The sequence below is a fragment of the Oncorhynchus mykiss genome, chromosome 7 (assembly GCF_057628025.1).
Source record: "Oncorhynchus mykiss isolate SJ-2025 chromosome 7, ASM5762802v1, whole genome shotgun sequence".
Lineage (NCBI taxonomy): Eukaryota > Metazoa > Chordata > Actinopteri > Salmoniformes > Salmonidae > Oncorhynchus > Oncorhynchus mykiss.
In genome coordinates, this window is record NC_143028.1 from 64,187,501 (window position 1) to 64,207,016 (window position 19,516).

Genomic DNA, 19,516 nt, shown 5'->3' on the forward strand with positions numbered 1-19,516 from the left:
GGGGAGAGGAGAGGAGAGGAGAGGAGAGGAGAGGAGAGGAGAGGAGAGGAGTGGAGCGGAGAGGGAAGGGAAGGGGAGACGAGAGGAGAAGTGAGGAGAGGAGAGGAGAGGAGTGGAGCGGAGAGGAGAGGAGAGGAGAGGAGAGGAGAGGCTGTCAAAGAAGGATGTTGCACTTCCAACTGCTTTATAGTTCATCTGAGCGTAAACATTACTTCAAGATGGAGAGTGAGAAAGGTGGAGAGAAAGATGGAATGGAGAGAGTGAGCTAAGAGAGAGTTAGTGAGATGAATATGCTGATTTGCGGACAGAGTTGAGACAAGGTATGACCAGATTACTGTCAGACAACAGGAGATGAGTTGGCTGTTTTATGGTGTTCTTCTCACTAAAGCCAAATGTGTCTGCTAGAGATTGAACTGACCATGCATGCGCACATGTGTTTGTGTCTGCTTGTGTGTGAGAGAATGTGTGTGTCTGTGTGTCTCTCTCTCTGTGTGTGTGTGTGTCTCTCTGTGTGTGTTTTTTTGCATGTCTCTCTCTCTTTCTCCCTCTCTGCATTAGTATGCAGTACAGTATGTTAATTTGGTCCCCCCCCCCCCTCTATTTGTCTTGTTGTCTCTATTGTATCTATTAGCTCACAATCTATCCATCCCATCTTTCTTTCTCTCTTTCTCAATCAATTCAATTCAAGGGGCTTTATTGGCATGGGAAACATATGTTAACATTGCCAAAGCAAGTGAGGTAGATAATATACAACATTGAAATAAACAATAAAAATTAACAGTGAACATTACATGTACGGAAGTTTCAAAAGAATAAAGACATTACAAATGTCATATTATGTATATATACAGTGTTGTAACGGTGTACAAATGGTTACTGTACAAAAGGGAAAATAAATAAGCACAAATATGGGTTGTATTTACAATGGTGTTTGTTCTTCACTGGTTGACCTTTTCTTGTGGCAACAGGTCACAAATCTTGCTGTTGTGATGGCACACTGTGGTATTTCACCCAGTAGATATGGGAGTTTATCAAAATCGGGTTTGTTTTCTGTGTAATCTGAGGGAAATATATATCTCTAATATGGTCATACATTGGGCAGGAGGTTAGGAAGTGCAGCTCAGTTTCCACCTCATTTTGTGGGAAGTGAGCACATAGCCTGTCTTCTCTTGAGAGCCATGTCTGCCTACGGCGGGCGGCCTTTCTCAATGGCAAGGCTATGCTCACTGAGTCTGTACATAGTCAAAGCTTTCCTTAAGTTTGGGTCAGTCACAGTGGTCAGGTGTTCTGCCACAGTGTACTCTCTGTTTACGGCCAAATAGCATTCTAGTTTGCTCTGTTTTTTTGTTAATTCTTTCCAATGTGTCAAGTAATTATCTTTTTATTTTCTCATGATTTGGTTGGGTCTAGTTGTGTTGCTGTCCAAGGACCAGCTTGCTTAGGGGACTCTTTTCCATGTTAATCTCTCTGTAAGTGATGACTTTGTTATGGAAGGTTTGTGAATCGCTTCCTTTTAGGTGGTTGTAGGATTTAACAGCTCTTTTCTGGATTTTGATAATTAGCGGGTATCGTGTGTTTGTGTAGTGTGTGTGTCTGTGTCTGTTTGTTTTCATGTGTGTGTGAGGGGGACCCCCCCCCCACGATCAGGACACACAAACAGACACACACACACACACCCCTCAACCCTCCACACACACACGCATACACCCCTCAACCCCCCACACACAGAAACACACACACACACCCCTCCGCTCAATATCGCCCGTCACTTTTGTCTCCCTCTCTATCTCTGTGCCATCCCCCTATCCAACCCTCCTCCCCTTCCCCCCTCCACCCCTCCCCCTATCCACCCCTCCACCCCTCCAACTATTTTTTCACCTTTATTTAACCAGGTAGGCTAGTTGAGAACAAGTTCTCATTTGCAACTGTGACCTGGCCAAGATAAAGCATAGCAGTATGAGCAGACAACACAGAGTTACACATGGAGTAAACAATTAACTATCCCCCTATTCACCCCTACACCCCTCCCCCTATCCACCTCTCCACCCATCTCCCTATCCACCTCTCCACCCCTCCAACCATCCCCCTATCCACCCCTCCATCCATCCACCCACCCCTCCCCCTATCCACCCCTCCACCCTCCACCCATCTCCCCGTCCACCTCTCCACCCCTCCCCCATCCACCTCACCACCCTTCCGCCATGTGGCTAACACTTGCAAAACAGATCTCTGTCCATCCTCTCCTTTCTCTAATCTCCTCCCATTCACTGTTCTTTTCTCTCCTGTTCTCCCTGCTACTCAACCATGACTGACAGACAATGTACACACAATGGCTGACATAGATGCACAATATAGAGGGGGAATGTATGCAACTGGAGAGCCTGAATCAGGGTATAGACACGCGGCAGCAGCAGAGATTAGAGGGCTGGGTTGAGGGAACACTTTTTCTCCCCATCTCGTCTATAGGATCCTTGGCTCAGTTCTCCCATGCTCCTCTTCTCTCACTGGTTTGGCAAGAAGAACAGCGTTCACCTCTCTGTATTCCTTTGATGTGAAATCAGGTGTAAGTAAAGATGTGATGAATTGGGAAAGGCATTGCAACTACACATTGGGGTATGGAGAAATGTAACTACTTTCGGCCTACTGTGGAAAGTGGTCCGCTATTGAACATTGTGGTTTTGCATGGTCGGGTTTATAATCTGTTTACAGAACAAAGCCATTATAATTAAATGTAATTGTTTGTGACGCAACGCCATTTTGATTGTGTAACTTAGTGACTTGTGATTATGATGATCAATGATGGGTTGTCTTCCTGTTTCAACACTTTAGCCTTATAAGGGTTCAACTGGCATGCAAAGGAATCTAGCTTGAAGATAGCTGGCACTAAAACACTGCTTGTGGACCGTGGTACAATAATATGCACACACACACATATCACACACACACAGACACACACACCGACCACACACACACATATCACACACACACACACACACACACACACACACACACACACACACACACACACACACACACACACACACACACACACACACCGATCACACACACACCGATCTCACACACACACACACAAACACACACACACACACACACACACACTTACTGTTTGAATGCAGTGGGATGTGAAATGTGATGCTACTGTGTTCTATCCCTGACCACATTTTGTGAACCAGGCCTCTTCCCTGTTGATCCTGCGTCTCCACTCAGCAGGGGGGCTTATGTAATCAGGGTGTGTGAGTGTGTGTGTTCCTGCATGTGTGTGTGTACGTGTCCCTGGCCTTGTTATGGTGCAGAGCGCGTCCCCCTTCACTCTGAACTCTGGTCCGTTGACTTCTCTACTATGCGGTGTGAGTTTGGTTATGGTGGTCTGTTATGTGGAGGGTATCCTGTTCCCGCCTCTCTCTTTACCCACACCATAACACTGTGTCATCTGACACATCTGCTGTGAGTGAAATCTATTGGCTCGCTTTAGTTTGAGATACAGCAATCAGTCTTTCATGCATTTTAAACTGAATGTTTATTAATTCACCAGTGAAGGAAGCTGTATATATGTGTATATTTTCAGTAATAAGTCCAGTAATGAACGTAGCTGAATCTCTTCTTCGAAACTAATCCGTCCTCTGCCCCTTCACATGCACACACAGTCAGGTGCACACACACACACAGACACACGCACACACACGCCTGTTTGCTCATTCCTGTGGTGACAGACAGCCTTTCAGGGAGTGAAGCAGTGACATCCAGCTTACTGAGGATTGATTAATAGCGGAGGAGAGGAGAGACAAACATGGGGAAGATAGAGCGAAGGGAGAGAAAAACATTTAGTCATCCCCCCTTTCCTCTCATCCTCCCTGAATCCTCTCCTCCACCTCCACACCCACTCAGTCCCTTCTATCTTCCTTTCCTCCAGTTCCCTCTCCTCTGCTTGTTACTAGGCAGAGAGTGACATCAAACCGATGTAGTGTCTATGTAATAACATGTGTGTAAAGTTTGGGGCCAGTCAGTCAGCAGCCTTAGTGGGACCTCTCTGACAGTCTGACAGTGACATTCACTGGCCCAGAGGAAGAGAAGTGGAACCATACCCTTATTTCATCTATTTATCCCAATCTCTCTCTCTCTTTCTCTCTCTCTCTCCCCCCTTCTCCATCACCCCCTCCTTCTCCTCTCTCTCCTCTGCTGGCTTACTGTGATTGCGTGCCTGGTGCAGTAATCTCCTCAGAAGAGCTGCCCTGGCGGGGACTAATGGGCTGGCTGACTGGGAGGGAGCCTTCTGACTGGATGCTAATCTGGCCTGCTAATGCTAACCCTTTGACTCTAATGAGAGGAAATAATTCAAGTTTAGTCATGACAAAAAAATGAGAGGCCTGTGGCTGTGTGTGCATTTGGGAGTCTTGAAAAAAGATATTGCAGTGCTGTGTAGGTCTCGAAGGGGAGAGGGTTAGTGGTAAGTCTAGTTTTTTGAGGGAGGGGTTGATCAGTCATGACATCTCTCATTCCCCTACGGCCCACAGTGAGGCTAAGAGAGGGAGAAAGAGAGGAAGAGCAGAAAATAGGAATAGAGGATAGAGGAAAAAAGGAGAGAGGGATAAAACGTCATACCGAGATACATGGAAAGATAAAGGGAGAGAGAGAGAGAAGGAGAATGAGTAGAGAGGGACATAGAGGGAGGGAGAGAGAGAGAGAGAAGGAGAATGAGTAGAGAGGGACATAGAGGGAGGGAGATAGAGAGAGAGTGACAGAGCTATTAATAGGATGATAACTGTTGGCAGCGTGTCTCTCAGGACACGATGGTGCTTCCAAACATCTTCCCAGAAGACCTTTCAGTGCTGGGTCGTAGGGGGTCATCACAGCATCACTGCCAGATGACTTCCCTGTCCTGTCTCACCCTCTGTTCTGCCAAGCTAAATACTCTCTATTTTCCTCTATCTCTCTCTCTCTCTCTTGCTCTCTCTCTGTATTCATCTCTCCCTCCCTTTTCCCTCTCTCTTTCTCTCTCTGTTTCCCTCCCTCTCTTTCTGTTTGCTTTTTTATCCAGTTCTATCCAGTCCATCCTCCGTTAGTGTCGTGGGAAAGGCTGAGAGGAAAGGAGGCAGATTCAGCTGTTCGGCCTGTTTAAGGCCATGTCTGTCCATCTATGTACTGTAAATGTCAATCAGCTCCATAGAGACACATCACACTGCTCTGGCCTCATTTAGTAATGTCCCTGGTCTCATAGAGAAGGTTTCTTTGGTAAGATGGAGAGAGAGGTGGGGATGGAGAGATAGACATTTGCATGAGTGCACACACACACACGAGCTCTGGCCATGGTAGTGCCAACCCAGTGCCTATCAGTGGGTGTGGGCTCTCCAAGGTGATGACTGTTGCTTGGCAACTACACCCTGCTCATTAATATGTAGATTTATACACAGCCCTCTTTGGCAATTTTGGCAAACACACACACACACCAAAGTATTGCATAAAAAGCCTTTGCTAAAGTATGTTTTCAGAAAGGCTGTAGACTTTGAACCAGGATGACCATATAAGTTTCCATCTCCCTCAGTCTATGAGTTCATATTACAATGCATATTAGTAGTACAGTAGTAGTAGTATTACAGTAGAATTACAGTAATAGTATTGCAGTAGTATTACAGTAGTAGTTTTACAGCAGTAGTGTTACAGTAGTAGTATTGCAACACTAGTATTGCAGTAGTAGTATTATAACAGTAGGATAGCAGTAGTAGTATTACAGTAGTTTATATTACAACAGAAGTATTACAGTAGTATTACAGTAATATTTGTAGAGTAGCAGTATTTTAGTAGTGGTTTTACATTAGTATTACAGTAGTAGCATTACAACAGTAGTAGTATAGCAGTAGTAGTATTACAGTAGTAGTATTACAGTAGTAGTATAGCAGTAGTAGTATTGCAGTCAAAGTATTACAATAGTAGTATTTAGTGCTGAGCGATTAGTGCTTTTTGAGGTCGGTTCGGTTTTGGTTTGATTATTAAAAAATAATTGCAGTTTTCGGTTTTGATTATGTTTTTAAACATTGAATCAAATGCACTATGCATTATGTGGGTTGAATGCTGTAACAACACAGTATAAAACAATTGATACATGTCCCATTATGGTAGTGACTCTCCATTACTACTTAGAACTTATTAGCCATTTGTTGCTGTGTATATTACATTTGTTGTTGTGTATATTACATTTGTTGTTGTGTATATTACATTTGTTGTTGTGTATATTACATTTGTTGTTGTGTATATTACATTTGTTGCTGTGTATATTACATTTGTTGTTGTGTATATTACATTTGTTGCTGTGTATATTACATTTGTTTTATTTGATTACTTTATTATTTAATTCCAAGTGATCTCATCTCTGTAGAGCTACTGCATATGCTGTCTAACAAAATCACTATTTTAGTAGTTCTTCATGTCACGCCTGCTCCCGCTCCCCCACACCTGTCACCATCGTTATGCGCATCAACGCTTCATTAGACTCACCTGTACTCCATAGTGTTTTTGATTTCCTTCCCTATATCTGTCTATTCCATAGTTTCATCCCTGTGTCAGCATTATTGTCGTTATCTTTACACAAATCCAGACAGCTGATGTGCTGAAAGAGCTGCAAAATCTGGATCCCTACAAAGCAGCTGGGCTAGACAATCTGGACCCTCTCTTTCTAAAATGTTCCGCCGAAATTGTTGCAACCCCAATTACTAGCCTGTTCAACCTTTCTTTCGTATCGTCTGAGATCCCCAAAGATTGGAAAGCTGCCTCAGTCATCCCCCTCTTCAAAGGGGGAGACACTCTAGACCCAAATTGTTACAGACCTATATCCATCCTGCCCTGCCTTTCTAAAATCTTCGAAAGCCAAGTTAACAAACAGATCACCGACCATTTCGAATCCCACCGTACCTTCTCCACTATGCAATCTGGTTTCCGAGCTGGTCATGCTTGAGCCATGCTCAAGGTCCTAAATGATATCATAACTGCCATCGATAAAAGACAGTACTGTGCAGCCGTCTTCATCGACCTGGCCAAGACTTTCAACTCTGTCAATCACCGCGTTCTTATCGGCAGACTCAACAGCCTTGGTTTCTCAATGACTGCCTCGCCTGGTTCACCAACTACTTCTCAGATAGAGTTCAGTGTGTCAAATCGGTGGGCCTGTTGTTCGGGCCTATGGAAGTTTCTATGGGGGTGCCACAGGGATCAATTCTCGGGCTGACATGTTGCTCTGTATATATCAATGATGTCGCTCTTGCTGCGGGGGATTCTCTGATCCACCTCTACGCAGACGACACCATTCTGTATACATCTGGCCCTTCTTTGGACACTGTGTTAACAAACCTCCAAACGAGCTTCAATGCCATACAACACTTCCTTCCGTGGCCTTCAGCAGCTTTTAAATACAAGTAAAACTAAGTGCATGCTCTTCAACCGATCGCTGCCTGCACCTGCCCGCCCAAATAGCATCACTACTCTGGACGGTTCTGACTTAGAATATCTGGACAGCTACAGATACCTAGGTGTCTGGTTAGACTGTAAACTCTCCTTCCAGGCTCACATTAAGCATCTCCAATCCAAAATTAAATCTAGAATCAGCTTCCTATTTCTCGACAAAGCCTCCTTCAATCATGCTGCCAACCATACCCTCGTAAAACTGACTGTCCTACCGATACTTGACTTTGGCGATATCATTTACAAAATTGTCTCCAACACTGTACTCGGCAAATTGGATGTAGTCTATCACAGTGCCATCCGTTGTGTCACCAAAGCCCCATATACTACCCACCACTGTGACCTGTATGCTCTTGTTGGCTGGCCCTCACTACATATCCGTCGCCTACTGGCTCCAGGTCATCTATAAGTCTTTGCTAGGTAAAGCCCTGCCTTTGGCCGCCTTTCCTCCCAGTTCTCTGCTGCCAATGAATGGAACGAATGACAAAAATCACTGAAACTGGAGACTTATATCTCCCTCTCTAACTGTAAGCATCAGCTGTCAGAGCAGCTTACCGATCACTGTACCTCTACACAGCCCATCTGTAAGTAGCACACCCAACTACCTCATCCCCATATTGTTATTTTTTATTTATTTTTGCTCTTTTGCACCTCATTATCTCTACTTGCACATCATCATCTGCACATCTATTATTCCAGTGTTAATGCTCAATTGTAATTATTTCACCTCTATGGCCTATTTATTGCCTTACCTCCCTAATCGTACTACATTTGCACACACTGTACATAGATTTTTCTATTGTGTTATTGACTGTACATTTGTTCATCCTATGTGTAACTCTGTGTTGTTGTTTTTGTCGCACTGCTTTGCTTTATCTTGGCCAGGTCGCAGTTGTAAATGAGAACTTGTTCTCAACTAGCCTACCTGGTTAAATAAAGGTGAAATAGGATGCTGTCCGTTATTCATTACATGTTCACTACCTGTACTTGCTTCTCGTCTCCCAGCGTCTGTCCTCACAGAATGCTGACACCAAATTGGAAGCATCAGGGAATATTTATTTTTATTTTTTGATTGGTGATGTTGGGTCCGGGTGCCGCGGCTGAAGGAACCGGGGATGCCTCAGCTGGCTTGTCAGGTTTTCATGCCTTAGCTGGCTCGAGAGGTTTTCTTGCCTCTGTTGCCTCAGCAGGCTCCCATCCTACGTCATGCCTCAGCCGGCTCGTTGGGCTCCAAGGCCTCATCGAGCTCATCTCGCTCCCACGCTTCAGCCGGCTGGGGGGGGGGGTACTGTCATGCCTGCTCCCCCCCCCCCCCCCCCCCCCCCGGGGCACTCGAGGGCGCCAGGCTGCCCATCATTACACCCACCTGTCACCATTGTTACGCCTGGACTCACCTGTACTCCATCACATTTTTGATTGCCTCCCCTATATTGGTCTATTCCTCAGTTTCATCCCCGTGTCAGCATTGTTGTTATGTTTCCCTAAATGTCCTGACGTTTCATTAAATGACCAGACGCTGTCCTTGTTTCGTTTCATGTCCGTTATTCATTAAATGTTCACTCCCTGTATTTGCTTCTCGTCTCCCAGCGTCTGTCCTCACACTTCAAAGTAAATAAGGCATTATTTTATGACTGTTGAGCTGTCAGTCACTAAGAACGTGTATTTTCAGTTAGAGATATCTCACAAAGCAACTGCTCTCTATATCTCTCAATCGCGCGTTCTCTTCGTGTCTGTCCCACACCGACCAGACAAATTGGCATGTAATAGGCATGTAATGGATTATGGTCATTGTAGTTAATTACCAAGTTTTGGTTATTGTGGTCTGTTGTGTAGTGTGGGTGCAGGGTATCCTGTTCCTCCCTCTTTCACCAAAATATATTTTTTTACAAGGACATGTGTGTTTGTCATTGCCTAGAAAGCAGTATGTGTGTGTGTGTTTTTTGAAAACCTTCCCCATGTTCGATGTGATGTATGTCCCGTGCCTATGCCCAAGGCCAGAACATCAAATCATCTATGCAGAATACCCTCTTAGAAAAATGGCTGTCCCCATAGGAGAATCCTTTTTTGGTTCTAGGTAGAACCCTTTTTGGTTTGGGCATAATAATCATTTTAGATTCTAGATGAGCACCTTTTTTTCTAAGAGTGTATGGTTAATGATATAACTTAGAGTAAATATCTAGCATGTGTGTCAGCTGTCAGTGTGTATGTAAATGTGTCTGTGTGTTTATGTCTGTACTGGGTGGTTCATAATCTCTGCACATCCCCACGTGTCTCTCCTCTTCGCACACACATACTATACACTCCTAAAAATGGTTTTTATAGGTAAAATCAATGAGGCTGGAGATTTGTTATTGAATCTGTTCAATTCTATCAGACCAGGAGAGGACACCTGGTAAGCCACCATAGACTATTGAGACAAACCAGGTGTCGGTGTCAGTGATCATGGTTTAGCCCCCATCTGAAGAATGGAGCCTTTGTACTCTCGCTACAGTCTACCACAGCCAGGTAGAGAGGAGAGTGGGAGGTGGAGGAGAGGAGGGGAAGACTATGGCAGCAATTTTGCTGACACACCTTCAAGAGAGGGGGGGTGGAGAGTGGAAATAACAAAGAGAGGGAGAGAGCGAGAGTGAGGGAGAAAGGGAGAGAACTACAACAATAGGCCTGTTCAGAACAAAGCTCATGCTAAGTTTATTGACTTCAGGGCTTCTGCATGTGAACATGTGAAGGTGTAGGTGTGTGACTGTAAACTACTGGCATAAGACTTAGTGTTCTACACCGTGCATCCAGCTGTGATGGTGTATGGGTTTACACTATTCTAGCAGGAGTTCCTAGTAATGAAACACTGACTACTACACTGACCAGCATTTATATGTAGCTCAGATAGTTCCAACTTCTACATCTATATGAACTTTCTGACTCTGAAATAATCCGAATTATCTCAACAGAAATGCTATTTGTGTGTGCGTGTGAGTACATGAGTGCGTCTGTTCGATTGCATGCATGTGATGTGTGTGTGTGTGTTCTAGCTCCTGTTTTCCAGGTTGCAGGATGTTTTCATTAAAAAGTCTGTCATCACTTCACCCTTGACCTATTAGCCTCTCAGGTTCACTGGCCTGCAGGCCGGAGAAAGGGGTTCATCATGCTGTTATGGTGTTGTATAGCTGTGCAATGTGAGTGATGTAATTGTGTTGCATCTATCAACTTGGAATGTTTCTCAGAAACAGGAACATAATCTATATCTAGATTATAAATACATACATAGAACTACTGCAGAGTTTATATATAGATTATAACTACATACATAGAACTACAGCAGAGATTATATCTAGATTATAACTACATACAAAGAACTACAGCAGAGTTTATATCTAGTTTATAACTACATATATAAACTACAGTAGAGTTTATATCTAGGTTATAACTACATACATAAAACTACATAGCTATCTGTAGTAGATTTGTTATTGTGTAGTTGTCAATTTGGCTTGTGGCCGTCAGTGAGTGGAGTCAGTAGACACACATAGAGGAGTTTCTGAGTGAACGCTCAAGCACACACACAACCCGCAACATACTGTAGCTACAGTATCATGTAGTGAAAAACAACTGTGACGTGGGAACAAAATGTTCTCTAATGAATTAACTGTATGACTGACATTTCTCTTTTATGACATTGTGTACACTGTGTGTCTGTGTGAATGTGTATATATGTGTATATATACAGTGCCTTGCGAAAGTATTCGGCCCCCTTGAACTTTGCGACCTTTTGCCACATTTCAGGCTTCAAACATAAAGATATAAAACTGTATTTTTTTGGTGAAGAATCAACAACAAGTGGGACACAATCATGAAGTGGAACGACATTTATTGGATATTTCAAACTTTTTTAACAAATCAAAAACTGAAAAATTGGGCGTGCAAAATTATTCAGCCCCAGTTCAGTGAGGATCTCTGAATGATCCAATGTTGACCTAAATGACTAATGATGATAAATACAATCCACCTGTGTGTAATCAAGTCTCCGTATAAATGCACCTGCACTGTGATAGTCTCAGAGGTCCGTTAAAAGCGCAGAGAGCATCATGAAGAACAAGGAATACACCAGGCAGGTCCGAGATACTGTTGTGAAGAAGTTTAAAGCCGGATTTGGATACAAAAAGATTTCCCAAGCTTTAAACATCCCAAGGAGCACTGTGCAAGCGATAATATTGAAATGGAAGGAGTATCAGACCACTGCAAATCTACCAAGACCTGGCCGTCCCTCTAAACTTTCAGCTCATACAAGGAGAAGACTGATCAGAGATGCAGCCAAGAGGCCCATGATCACTCTGGATGAACTGCAGAGATCTACAGCTGAGGTGGGAGACTCTGTCCATAGGACAACAATCAGTCGTATATTGCACAAATCTGGCCTTTATGGAAGAGTGGCAAGAAGAAAGCCATTTCTTAAAGATATCCATAAAAAGTGTTGTTTAAAGTTTGCCACAAGCCACCTGGGAGACACACCAAACATGTGGAAGAAGGTGCTCTGGTCAGATGAAACCAAAATTGAACTTTTTGGCAACAATGCAAAACGTTATGTTTGGCGTAAAAGCAACACAGCTGAACACACCATCCCCACTGTCAAACATGGTGGTGGCAGCATCATGGTTTGGGCCTGCTTTTCTTCAGCAGGGACAGGGAAGATGGTTCAAATTGATGGGAAGATGGATGGAGCCAAATACAGGACCATTCTGGAAGAAAACCTGATGGAGTCTGCAAAAGACCGGAGACTGGGACGGAGATTTGTCTTCCAACAAGACAATGATCCAAAACATAAAGCAAAATCTACAATGGAATGGTTCAAAAATAAACATATCCAGGTGTTAGAATGGCCAAGTCAAAGTCCAGACCTGAATCCAATCGAGAATCTGTGGAAAGAACTGAAAACTGCTGTTCACAAATGCTCTCCATCCAACCTCACTGAGCTCGAGCTGTTTTGCAAGGAGGAATGGGAAAAAATGTCATTCTCTCGATGTGCAAAACTGATAGAGACATACCCCAAGCGACTTACAGCTGTAATCGCAGCAAAAGGTGTACAAAGTATTAACTTAAGGGGGCTGAATAATTTTGCACGCCCAATTTTTCAGTTTTTGATTTGTTAAAAAAGTTTGAAATATCCAATAAATGTCGTTCCACTTCATGATTGTGTCCCACTTGTTGTTGATTCTTCACAAAAAAATACAGTTTTATATCTTTATGTTTGAAGCCTGAAATGTGGCAAAAGGTCGCAAAGTTCAAGGGGGCCGAATACTTTCGTAAGGCACTGTATGTAAGTGTGTGGTTGTGTTCTAAAACACATCTTGAGAAACGGTCTCCTCTCCCCGGGAGTGAAACTGTCTCAACTCTTTGGGAGTGAAACTGTCTCAACTCCTTGGGAGTGAAACTGTCTCAACTCCTTGGGAGTGAAACTGTCTCAACTCCTTGGGAGTGATACTGTCTCAACTCCTTGGGAGTGATACTGTCTCAACTTCTTGGGAGTGATACTGTCTCAACTCCTTGGGAGTGATACTGTCTCAACTCCTTGGGAGTGAAACTGTCTTAACTCCTTGGGAGTGAATCTGTCTCAACTCCTTGGGAGTGAAACTGTCTTAACTCCTTGGGAGTGAAACTGTCTTAACTCCTCGGGAGTGAAACTGTCTCAACTCCTCGGGAGTGAAACTGGATTCAGATTAGATTTTTATTGAAAACACTGCTTTAGACGAGCAGTCTAGACCAATACGAACACAGCTCAAGATATTTGTGATCCATTAACCTCTTTCTCTTTCACTCTCTCTCTCTCTCTACCTGTGGGCGCCCTCAACACACGTGTCTGGCATCAGCCTCCTCTGACTAACACTGACTCACCTTAACACCTCCAGTTTAACAACCCTGAATACAACACACACACACTCTGGTGGAGAAATATCAATTCTGATTTGAGCCTACAGTGGTGGTGATATTTTGTCAGGCTCCAGGGAGAATGCAGAACTCTTTTAAAGTCTATACATTGTTATTGGTCAAACTGTAGGAAGAAAAAACGACCAAGTGAGGGGTTCAGTTTGAAACGAGGGAAGGAGAGCCAGAGGGAGGGAGGGAAGGAAGGAAGGAAGGAAGGAAGGAGGGAGGGAGGGAGGGAGGGAGGGAGGGAGGGAGGGAGGGAGGGGGGGGAGGTGAGGTGTAGGCGTAAGGAAGATGGAAGGACATGACAAGGATGAAGAGAGGCAGGTAGGGGAGACGAGGATGAGAAGGAAAGGAGCAAGAGAGAAAGGAGCATGAGAGGAGAGAAGAAGAGAAAGAAAAGAGGGAGAAAAGAAGGGCAGAGTGAAAGGTAGAGGAGAGATGAACATAAGTTCCAGTAAATGATCAGATGAAGAATTGGAGGAAAAGGAGGAGTAGAATGAGGGGGAATAGAGAGATAGAGGTAAAAGGGAGAGGGGAGAGATATAAAGAGGAAGAGAGATAGAAGAGAGGGGAGAGAGATAGAGAGAGTGCGGTAAAAGGGAGAGGGGAGAGATATAAAGAGGAAGAGAGAGAGAAGAGAGGGGAGAGAGATAGAGGAGAGAGAGAGAGTGTGGTAAAAGGGAGAGGGGAGAGATATAAAGAGGAAGAGAGATAGAAGAGAGGGGAGAGAGATAGAGAGAGTGCGGTAAAAGGGAGAGAAGATGGGAGCGAGCGAGCGAAGGGGGTAAAAGGGAGGGAAATGGAAAAGAGAGGGAGGGAAGGAGAGATCATTGTTTCAGGACCACTGGTGGTTTCATGTTTCTTCTCTGCCCTGCAGATTTCCATTCTCTGGCTTCTGTGCAGACTGACTGACTCTCTCTCTCTCTCCTCCGCCCCCTTCCAGCCAAGCCTCTCCACGCTGTAGGAGATTACTAAGAGGAAGACTTCAGACTCACTGAGGAGAACACAAAGAGAAGGAGGGATACAGACAGAAAAGAGAGAAAGGAAACTGCAAGGTATGGACAGCACATGCTCTTCATTCTCTTTTGCTCTGAGACAGATAAAAGGGAGGTATTTTTATTTTCATCTCTCTGGATTTCTTCCTCCGTTCTGTTGTTTCCCTGTAGCCATGCTCTCTGATCTGGGGTGTGTGTGCGCGTGCGTGCGTGTTGTGCATGTGAAGTGTGTTCTGTGTACCGTGTGCAGTCAGAGTGCTGCTCATGTGAAGGGAGAAATGAAACCATGCCTGTACGGTGTGACTAGTGAACTTATATGTGAATGCATGTGTATATACTGTATTTCGATTTGGATGGATGTGTACAAAATGTGCATCATAAAGTTTGTGTGTGAGTGTAAGTGGGGGTACAGTTGCTGTGTGTGAGTGTGTGTGTGTGAGTTGAGGGGGCAACTGTAGGTGTGTGTGTGTGCAGGTGTGTGTAGGTGTGATTGCAGACATGAGATGTCTAGATGGTAGGTGATGGTAGTAATCTGATTGATGTATGGAGGCAGGTTTATCTCCCAAGGGATCAACAACCTTATGTAAACATTAATTGACTACATAGAGGACACATTATGCTTCGTAGGACATACATAGCAGACACGCAAAGCACATAACAATGCACAACACATACAAGAAAACCCAGTTTAAGGTAAAAAAAAACAACAACTGTTCACCAGTTCCTGGAAAATTCAAGAACCTCATTCCTAATTTCCTGCAAGGACACATATTTGCATTAATTTACTGAAATGTGCACTATGCAGAAATTGCTCCACCATTTCCTGGTTGCTAAAATTCGAAATAGTTCGCCTAATTTCAGTGTATGTGACAAAACAAGGAAGTATAGTGTAGAGAATCATTGTACCATCTAAACAGCTGTGACATATATTTTCCATAACCAAAAATATTGTATTTTCAGCTGTTTGCAGCTGGTGTACAAAACTGGAAGTAAAAGAGGTAAGAATGAAACTGAAGAACAGGGGGCATAGAAATATTGCACATAGAACAGATCTACTGCTTCTTAGACTTGCTTTCAATGAGAATGACCGTTCTAAACTCACATTTCTATGTGAATTTAGTTGGTCGCCCAAAAAAGTTACATATTGCCGTTTTAACCAAACAGAAAAAAACCTTGTTTGCAAAACGCTTTCCAATGGACTATTTTGTCCTATGTTGGAGGCTTGGTTAGTGATTATTATTATTAAATAGGGCCCAACCAGTGTGCAGGTGTGCAGGTGTCCCTCTCATTTGTCTGCTTTAGGCAGTGTCCCAAATGGTACCATATTCCTTACATAGTGCCCTACTTTGAACCAGGGCCCTGGGCACTATATTAGGAATAGGGAGCCATTTGGGATGCAGATTTACTGTAGTGTTTACCCTGAGTCTGGGACCTATCTGTCTTTAAATAGCCATGGTCTGCTCTCTCCTTTCCTCTCACATTATCAGGTGGCTAGGCTGCTTGCTAGGCTGTTTTTATCAAAAACATTTTACTACAGTCAAAACCATGTGGTTTTGGTTGAGAAAGCCTGTGTGTGTCTGTGGGTGGGTGGTGGTGGGGGGGTGCCCGTGTGTTTTGTGTGCCTGTGCTTATGTTCATTCCAATCTGGCTAGCACTGCAACAGTAGCACAACAACACTCCATCGCTAATGTTCTCAACAATGATTCAGTGGCTAACACATAACCCACATGCTGTCCCTTTCATTTTGATGCTATCAAGGCAGCTAACTGTTTATCCCAATGCTAACCCTTCAGATTAGGATTTGGTCGCTAACCCCAAGTTCCACATGCATCATTAAAACTCCAATTTTACTAGTCAGCAATCATCATTATATGGGGTACATTTTTTTCTGTTTTTCAAAAAAAAGTTTCATGTAAGTCTCTCCCATTTGAGGACTTCACCTGCATCTATATTGGTGTTAGTTGTAGCCTGCTAATTGCTTGTATATCTATAGGCTGAGAGGAAATACTAAGGTGCTTATTAGCGTCAGGCAGCTAGCCATGAGCCACCATTATCCTTAGAGAGAGAGAGAGACTCTATAAAGGCAGCTAGCCATGAGCCACCATTATCCTTAGAGAGAGAGAGAGGCAGCTAGCCATGAGCCATCATTATCCTTAGAGAGAGAGAGAGACTCTATAGAGGCAGCTAGCCATGAGCCACCATTATCCTTAGAGAGAGGGAGAGAGAGAGGCTCTACAGAGGGGATGAAAGCAGGGTGGGGTCTCAGATTACCCCCTGACAGTGCCACTCTGTTAATGACACTATGGCCTTAACCACTCCTCAGAGCCAGAGGACCAGGACTTTAATTTATTTTTTTAATTAACTAGGCAAGTCAGTTAAGAACAAATTGTTATCTACAATGACGGCTTACCCCAGCAAAACCCGGACGGCGCTGGGCCAATTGTGCGCTATCCTATGGGACTCCCAATCACGGTCGGATGTGATGCAGCCTGGATTCGAACCAGGGACTGCAGTGACGCCTCTTTCACTGAGATGCAGTGCCTTAGACCGCTGCTCCACTCAGGAGCATTTGGCTGGTGTGGGACTTGTCTGGGTGGGAGTGTTATCAGTGTCGTAGCTAGAGTGTAATTGCAGTGGTTGTTCTACTGGTGTAAGTTGGTTTTAAGTGGAGTAGTCAATTTTTGTCTCTATGTTTTCTGAATTGCTTAGCAGTATCCTGAGCTTTTTGTTCTTCATTTAAGATTGGGGGTTAGGGGCTGGTTAGCAGTAAGGATATAAAGTTAGGGTTTAGGGTTGGTGATAAAAAACAATTTTGTCGGTAGAAAGCACCATACTTCCATCCTTTCTAGCATGGTCATATAGTGAGGAGGGGTGGCACAGGCCTGTGAGAGCTCCATGGTTTGGCTGCTGACTGGCAAGACCATGCCCAACCTGGTGATCTTGGCACTGGGTAGAGGTTGCCTGGGCAGCAGGGTAGCCTGGTGGTCTAAGCTTGGCACCACTGTCCAGGTTAGGACACACAGACAAAGACCTAGGACCTGGGAGATGATGGATGACAGAGAGGAAGAAGAATACTGCTCTTGTCGCTCCCATGAATAGAGAGAGGCCTTCTGTGTGTGTGTGTGTGTGTGTGCGACTGTGTGTGTGCGACTGTGTGTGTGACTGTGTTTCAGTATGTGTGTGTGAGGGAATGCCTTCCATGAGGGCACCAGTGCCCAAATGTCCCAATACCAGCTCCTGAAAGACCAATTAAAATCTTCATTTTCTGGAAGAAAGTTCTGCTGCTCAGCCAGATTCGGATTCTATAGTCATCTTTTAGAGAGGGGAGCTGACAACAAACCCACATTGGGAACAGCAGCCGTTGTCCTTTAGATAGTGCCACTTGACTTATTGCTGTGCTTTATCCCCGTAAAAAGAGCTCTTGGCATCACTTGCTGCCCATGTTTTCATCCAAAGCCCTTCTGGTTCACCCCATAGTGGTTGAGTGGTCTAACCAAACAAAGCAAGCAGTGAGCTGGGGAGAATAGAGGTGCAGGGATTATTGACTGGCTTTCCTGTAATTTCCCAACCTATCTATATTTAAACCACTCTAGGGTTGAGTTTAGGACTGCGTCCCAAATGGCACCCTATTCTCTACATAGTGCACTATTTTCGACCAGAGCCCTATGAGCCCTGGTCAGAAGTGAATAGGGTTTGACGTGGGATGCACCCTAGCTCAGGTCTAGCCTCCTCACACATCTCCCATAGAACCTCCTGAAAGAGGGCTCTGAAAAAGCCTTTAGGTGGGTAAGAGTGGGTAGGGGGGAGTGGGTACTATGTGGGAAAGAGCTAAACCAAAGAGCTGCAGTTAAAGGCGGGCTGAACTTCTTGATTTAGCCTCGGTTTCAATTCTCCTCAGTAAAAAATGCGACTGAGAACCAGATTTGGGTTTTGGAGGCGTGCTTTGATGTGGGTGTCTCGTGTGTGTGTTCGAAGGTGGTAAGTGTTTGTACTTTCACTTTGCCAAAACAGTACACAGTTAGTCACTCACCCTTCTAGATAACTTAAACAGTCTGACCAGGTCTTGTTTGGAAGTAGCCTAGACTAGCTAGCAAGCTAGCCAACTTCTTTCGCCAATTAGCTTCAACCGTGGCAACGTTTATTTGACTTTGGATAGCCTATCTCTGGGGCTATTTAGTAACCAAATATAAATTACACAATGTAAATCGGACAATATTTTCACGTTGCACATCTTTTAGTTGTCTCATTAAATGCTTTCAGTATTTTTCTATGAATTTCAAAAATGTATTGTTGGTTTGAGGTTTTAAAGTCATTGAAATTTGGAGCTATTGGCATTTAATATATTGTCCCATGTACATTGTCTAATTTACTGATGGTCCCTAACCAGCTCCATAGGGATATCCAATGTCAAACCAAATTCACCATGGGCATCGGTTCGCTGGCAGCTGTCCTCTGAATTGATGATTACTTGGGTGCTGCCAGCTGTGGGCTGTTGGGAAGGATTGAAATAAACCTAACTCAAGGAAAACTATTACTGTACCCTTCATTCCATGAAATACAATTAAAAAAAATCACTATCAAATCTCTGTTTTGGACATGACTGACTTTATGACCAAAATTAACCTATTTACACAATGTAGTCAATTGTAACACTAGAATAAATGTTTCTGACAAATATCGATGCCACATAGAAAATGCCTATCAGAGAAGTTGTTTATTGCCTACAGTTGCTCTTTAAACTGTGGCAGGACTTCAGTTGAATTAGCCTGCAGCTAGACAATATAAAACCACTGCTGGTTGTCTTACTGACTCCTGAGAGCCACACACTCAGAATGTCCTCAGACCTAAACCACGTGTTGATTAGGAGACAGGAGAGAGGAGGATGGGGTGATGGGGAGGAGGAGAGAGGAGAGAGGAGGAGGAGAGAGGAGAGAGGAGGAGAGAGATGGTGTGTGTTTTGTCAGGGCAGCGGTTGAATACCAGGAGGATCAAATTAAATCAGTTTATTTGTCAGTGAAATGCGTACTTACAGGCTCTAACCAACAGCGCAATTTTTAAGTAAATAAAAAAAACGTAACGTGGCTATATACAGTAGAGAGGCTATATACAGTAGAGAGGCTATATACAGTAGA

At 44.0% G+C, this 19,516-nt stretch overlaps 1 protein-coding gene across 6 annotated transcripts in view; it reads left to right on the top strand.

The window, feature by feature from the left end:
* The window catches only part of LOC110529011 (pleckstrin homology domain-containing family A member 6), a 237,392-nt gene that overhangs the window by 30,495 nt on the left and 187,381 nt on the right, over positions 1-19,516 (top strand). For all 6 annotated transcript variants that reach the window (XR_016497389.1, XM_090241734.1, XM_090241730.1 and 3 more), the window contains exon 2: positions 14,333-14,444. The gene's annotated coding sequence lies outside the window, so the exon portion shown is untranslated. The remainder of the gene's footprint in view (positions 1-14,332; positions 14,445-19,516) is intronic.